Source organism: Monomorium pharaonis, chromosome 3 (assembly GCF_013373865.1).
Source record: "Monomorium pharaonis isolate MP-MQ-018 chromosome 3, ASM1337386v2, whole genome shotgun sequence".
Lineage (NCBI taxonomy): Eukaryota > Metazoa > Arthropoda > Insecta > Hymenoptera > Formicidae > Monomorium > Monomorium pharaonis.
This window is the reverse complement of record NC_050469.1, coordinates 20,098,287-20,104,990: the sequence shown is the minus strand read 5'-3', so window position 1 is coordinate 20,104,990 and position 6,704 is coordinate 20,098,287. Positions and strand designations below refer to the sequence as shown.

General features: G+C 30.1%; 1 long non-coding RNA gene across 4 annotated transcripts; it reads left to right on the top strand.

Annotated features, from left to right (window-relative positions):
- On the top strand, window positions 1–6,321 carry LOC105830117. 4 transcript variants are annotated; one of them, XR_003626513.2, is made up of 6 exons: window positions 1–275; window positions 3,929–4,228; window positions 4,399–4,468; window positions 4,560–5,156; window positions 5,818–6,024; window positions 6,232–6,321. It is a non-coding gene; the product is annotated as an uncharacterized LOC105830117 (long non-coding RNA). The 4 variants fall into 4 exon arrangements; XR_004962656.1 differs by having other exon boundaries at window positions 4,399–4,487; XR_004962655.1 differs by adding an exon at window positions 866–890 and having other exon boundaries at window positions 4,399–5,156.
- The last annotated feature ends 383 nt before the right edge of the window (window positions 6,322–6,704 follow it).

The window sequence follows — 6,704 nt, the reverse complement described above, 5'->3', positions numbered from 1 at the left end:
CAGGTTGCCGTAGCAGCGGTCGGACACGAAGCTCTTTGCTCGACTTTCGAATACTCCCCACTCACCCTGAATTCACCACCTTGCCGCCTCCTGACTGTTCCATCCCTACGATGGCGACGCCCAGCGTCGATTCGTGCGCATTTTCATCCCCAGCTCGGAGATTCGTTCTTCTATGGACGCCTGTGCGCTTATCGAATGAAAATTGTTGTGTGATAAATCAGTGTATCAATATAAAATTAGTGTTCTGTTGAGGATACTTTTATAAGCAATTATTGGTAAGTTTTCGTTTCGATTTCTTTTATTGTTAGAACCTATCTTTATTATCTGTGAGAGAGACAGCGTGTCCAAACTTAAGGTCGTAGTAAAGTATAGGAATACTAGAAAGTCAGACTTAAAATCTGTAAAATAAATATGATATCTATTGATTTTCTTATGAAGATGTCAGTTTAACTCCGGCATTAAAGGAGGAGAGAAAAGATTTAGATGTATATATCTATGGTATTCTACATATTCTTGATACTATCTATTTTTATCGAACGAGAACTAAAAATGGCTACATATCTGCTTCACACGGCCCACGAAATTACAAATCGTAGACAATAATTACGAATGTTGTTTGCTTGATGCATTTCTTCTAAAATTTGTAAAAAGAAGTTTACTCTCTCTCTCTCTCTCTCTCTCTCTCTCTCTCTCTCTCTTCTGTTTTTACATAATATTTTTAATACGTGCAATATGAAATTTATTGTAAAAACCCAAAAATGAAAATCAAGCAAATTTGTTATTGTCCTTTTACAAATTAATATAAAAATAACAGCATCTTAGTTTTGTTTATCATAATATATTTACAATAAAAATATTTTTTCAGGTACATCTTCTTGAAAAAAAAACCGGTAATTAGAACTTTCTTATCCAAACTGAATAATCTTTATTCTTGCACTCATATACGATAAATATTAAAATATTATTAAAAGTATACAATATTATATTAATTGTATAGTATATTATGTACTTTTCTATTAGATAATTTAATATTATAAAAAAGTAATTCTGTTTAATTAAAGCAATAGCTTAAACGTTTCATAAAAGAAACCAAATTCACAATTATTCCATTAGCCTTTGCTTAGAATAATCTCAATCGTATGAGATTACAAAAAAAAATCTGATATAAGTTATAGTTTTTCTTTTTATATGATATTTTGATATATCGTTTGCATTATTTTAAACGGGAAAAAAGATATCATTTGAGTGATATCAATAGCCAACGAAATACACTCCAGCACGTATAAGGCACCGCCGCGCCGCGGTGGCGCCGACGGTGGCGAATTTCACGATTCCCATATAGCCTCGCAATCTGGCGGGATGCCGATCGATTTGCACAGTGTTCCTCACCCTCAACACGGTTCCATTTCAGTTCATTTCATAACTCGCAATGATAGTACAAATATGCACGTAGTTGCAAAAGGAAAATTATTAGAAATCCGTGTGGACTTTCACTCGAAATTTATAACTGGTTCGGAGTAGGAATGTTGTCTTATTTCCCCGAATAAGAAAAGCTTAAAATTAATGGAATTGATTATAACTGGCTTAGTCATTTAAAGAGAAAGGACTACTCTGTACGTTACTATCTGCTCGTTTAGATTCTATGCACTGTGTAAACGCTCGAAGATATCGATAGATATCAGTAAATTATCGATTTAATACATCAGTTTTACACGGTTTTTGCTAAATTTATTAATATTATTAATATAATATAAATATATACCATCTGTTTTCATTTTGTTTCGACAAGAATGTTAATTTACACATCAGTGTAATAAACGTTTATTAAAAATTTTGTTAAATATTAATTGTAAAGTAAAAAGTTTGAAAATAAAATCAAAATTCCCTTTGCATACTTATAAATTATATATAAATGCTAATTTGTAAGTATTGTGTTTACAGTTTTTCGCGGAACATACATTTGATGAATATTTTCTCACAGTTCCTCACAAAAGCGTGTAAAATTTGAGGCGAGCATGTGTGCATGAGAATAAACCGGCTGTGAATCCAATCAACGACTTACAGAGTCCACATTCCACATATCTAACCTTCCAATCTTTAAATACTTGTTGAGTATCTTACCAAAAAGGTTCATCTCCAAAACATAGCAGTTTATATCTTCTAACAATTTTTAAGGAAATAACGTATTATTCAAATATAAAATATGTGATTACAAATTAATTAGTTTCTTTTAATTTTCTATCTTCAGTATTACCATTTCTACCTTAAAGTATTAATTAGAGACTAAATTTAGGTTTTCATTTCTTTTCTACTTATATTTATTTACATTAATTTGTAAAAAAAACAAAGTTTTAAAAATAAACAATATTCTTTAGATATGTAAGATTACGTATGATATAAGATATCGAGAAAAAAAATGTGTATGTATGTGCATATGTTTGTGTGATCATAAAGCGGCACATAATGAAACAAGAGATAGCGTGACACGACAAGTGTTAAGTGATCGATGTCTATCTTATGAAAAATATGGCCACCATGATTGTTATATATTTAATGGGGATGTTATCGCCAAACAACACGTGTCGGGCACACGTATTAATTTCTTAATCATTCTATATTATCAAAAATAATTGTAATAGTATGTAATCAAATGTATATTAGAATCAATGATAATTAAATGTAACTTAAAATATATGTATAAACAAATAAATTATTTTAAAATTTATATAAATTTGATATAAAACTCTTTAAAAGTAATGTATTAAGATTTATTGATAATTTAAAAATTAAAATCACTTGATATACATTGTATAATTTTCAATATAAGTTTATTAACGGTCCAACCAATTTTCTAACTCTTAGTACAATTAAATTAAAGCATCAATGTCATAAATTAACACATTTCCGCAAGAAATGATGTCATGCTGTGCATGGAAGATACAACAAAGGTCTTATTAATCTTTTTACAGGCGTCCACGCAGTCAACTCCATTCCTTCAAATTATTATATCGCATCATCTGGGTGCGTTTATTGCGTTGCATAATTATGACTGAATTTTTTTTTTAATACATGTAAAACGGATATCAAACATTATTATTTCATTATGAATTAGAAAGGCAAATGATTTTTATATTCTTCCAAAAATGTACATTCAAGTTGTGTGACTCATAAGAGTTATTTGAAATTTCTTTATAGGGAGCAGTTCTGCTCTCCTGACGTTTTTCTTTTTTTCGGTATCGGAACAGGTATCACGGTCCGTTGTAGGTAATAGGTCTTGGATAATGGCGACCTATTTGACCTTCGGTTTCGTAGCCCGCCTGCTGCGTATTTCCAACTTCTTCGAAGTTTTTGTCTTCAAGATTCTATATAACTTCTGCACGCTGAATACGTGTTTCCTAATCCGAGTCTTACATTATATTATATGACAAATTTCACCGTAATTATTTTATAATTTTGATGATATTAAAATTAATGTTTTATATAATCTTAATGTCAAAATATTTATAATATTTTTTACATTAATAAAATGCATGTAATTATTTTGTTGCTATTAGCCACAACAATTTTTATTGAATACGATAGGTAAAACAATTCTGATTTTATTTACATATTATTTTCTGTTTTAAAATAAACTACTAAAATTTATTAATATTTTTTTGGATTTATAACTATTATAATGCAGAATAAATGCTGCTTATATTATTCCAAGTTTCCGCATTAATTATAAACTTGTAGTAATTGTAATATTCAAAAAGATTTTTATTGCATTAATTAAAAATTGTTCTTATTCTGATATTGTTATTCTTAACTGTATCGAGTTGCTCCGATAAAGACCCGCTATTGTAGGTGGATTCGCATATTATCGCGGCACAAAAGCCGCGTGAGTTTCTTACGGATGCTGCAAGCCCTCACGTGGATTTCATTTCAGGATCGCATAAAATGGTGTTGAAGGGGGCAGGAGGAGGAGAGAAAGGGGCGCAGGGGAAGAAACACGAGGGGGAGAAGAATGGAGCTGTGAAGCGGCCAAGGGAGTGAGGAGGAAGGGAAAGATGCCGGCTGGTAAGCAGATGGTTGCCCCGTTTATTGGTTTATTCGTTGATTCAGCCATGACGTTCCGTCCGGCCATGAAATAAACCGGAGACTCTCCTTGTGTTAGAGAGTATCAAGCAACAAGGCTACAACTGCTATTCCTATTAAAACGCATCCGCGAGCTACTTTTATTCGCGTGGTACGTAAGTAATCGTCAACACAAGTTATAATAAACGTGATTTAAAATCAACAATTATTCTCGATAATAAGCTCACGTGGAAAATGTTTACTATTGTATTTATACGTTTTTATAGTCCTTATAATTGATAACGCTATATTTTTCACCAACTAATCTTTACTATTTTGCAGATTATTTGAAATTTCGCAACCGGTTATTGTTTCTGACGTGATGAATTTATATACTGTACATCTATAAGAGGTAAAAGACTATAAATTCTGTAAGTAATGAAAGAATCTTTCAAATTGGTGCCTATTAAACATATATTTTATTGTTTTTCTATCTGTTACAGAAATAATATTATGCTAATAAATACTTCTCCACACATTACATTTGCTGCCATTGTGCATAAGCAATATTTTATTATAAAAGTAATTTAACATAAAACTTCTTTTCATTCATATATTTAAAGAAACAAAGAAAAATAAATAATTAATTGTTTTGAGTAAATTTTGAATAAATTTAGAGTATATTGTTTTTCTTTATTTATGCAACTTATTTCTAACATGTATATGTATCTTTAAAAATATCTGACTCTTTATTATCCTAATTTATTTAATAGTTAATTAGAAACTTTGAATGGAATTAGTATAATAAATTTTTCTATACCAAAAATATGCACAATAGCAAGGGAATAACAGCGATTTTGGTGGGCGAGAGCTCTGCCGCGGGGTGCAAATGTACGCGTTATATAGATGATATTCAGTAATGGCGTCCTGGGGGCGGACGAAATGCTCGGGTCGATAGAAGGAAGGTTGCTTGCCTACGAAACTCAAATACACTCTCGTCTTATTGTCGATGATCCCTACTTACAATGGACTTTTCTGTGGCTTATCCCCAGGGATGTCACCAACATGACTCGAAATACAATTGATTATATCCGTGGAAAGTAAGTGCATACAATTTTAAACTCTTAATTAGACCCAAACATTTGTAAAAGATGAAAATAAACAGAAGAAATACAAGAGAATTATAAAATAACAAAATAACAGTTTTCAGCTAGGGAATTTTAATATTCTTGTATTACGTCATGTGTCGGTAAAGTCAGTCGCAATACTATAACGTATAACGAACGACATATCATTAATAACTATTTATTTATAAAAACAGTTTAAAATACAAAATTTGAAATAAATTCTTAAAAGATTTTAAAAACTTTGTTGAATTTTATATTTTGAAATTAATTTAATTAACTGTAAATTAAACTGTGTAAAATCTAAGGATATTGATAAGATTGATAAATTTTATTCTACAACATTGTTTTCTTTTTAATATAATATTTGATTTGACACATTAATATTAAATTAAATATATATTTCTATTAAGAACATGATACATATTAGTAAAAAGATTGTGTTATTAAAATTTGTATGTGTAATATTATTTTTCTTTCGAGACAAATTTGTATTCCTATTCCTTCGATGTTTTATACTTGAGACTACTAATAACTTAATCCTTAAAGGAGATACAGTTTCTAAGCTAACAGTAGCTAAGCTCGTGTTATAAGCTGAAGGGTGCAAAATATTTTGAGTAATTCGGGTTATTTTCAGATTTCTTAATCCGGATCAAAACCTGAAAATCGCCGTTTAAAAGGATTAACATCATCAACCGATTTTACTGGGATACCTAATATATCTCTAAGGATTCAACATCCTTCATTTTCTTTGACATAGGAAAACTAATTTGTCAAAATGACATTTGACGTGTGACATTTCCTCCATAATATGATCATTTCTTATTTTTACACTCTTTGCTATGTATGTATATTTGATATTTAAATATTTTTATTTTTTTACTATAAAATATTCTAAAATATATATTTTTTAAATACTATATCATCTTAATTATTTTACTAATATTAATATATACTTTTATATTTTGCATATACTTTTTATAACATTATATACTTTCATAAATATTACAATATTTTCTTTTTTTCGTTAATTACATGTGCGAACAACCAGTATGCAACATGACCAAGTAACCTGGAAATGAAAGGTACGTCGACACGCGTGCAGGAATAAAAGAAGCTGTACCGCTAAGAAGAAGAAGAAGAAGAAGAAGAAGGAGAAGAAGAAGAAAACCAAGGAGAACGCGACCTTGCTACATTCAGCTGTGTCATCCTTGAGCCGTTAACGCTCAGGTGGTTTCGATCCCAGGGACGAGCATCAATCATCATTGGTAGTGCAGGTGTAATGTGATCATTGTCACTGAGATAACCCAGTACGATATTCACTTACGAAGCGTGTCAAATGACATAACAAAGTTTATCTATAACAGCGTATCTAAATATTAAAAGAAATAGCTACTATATTTAATCCTTGACTAAATAAAATTCGTTAAATCTTTAAACATAAAAGTTATCACGTAACCAGTTGCTTACACGTTGCAAATTTGAGATTATATATATTTATATGCTGTTAATTAATTTACGTAT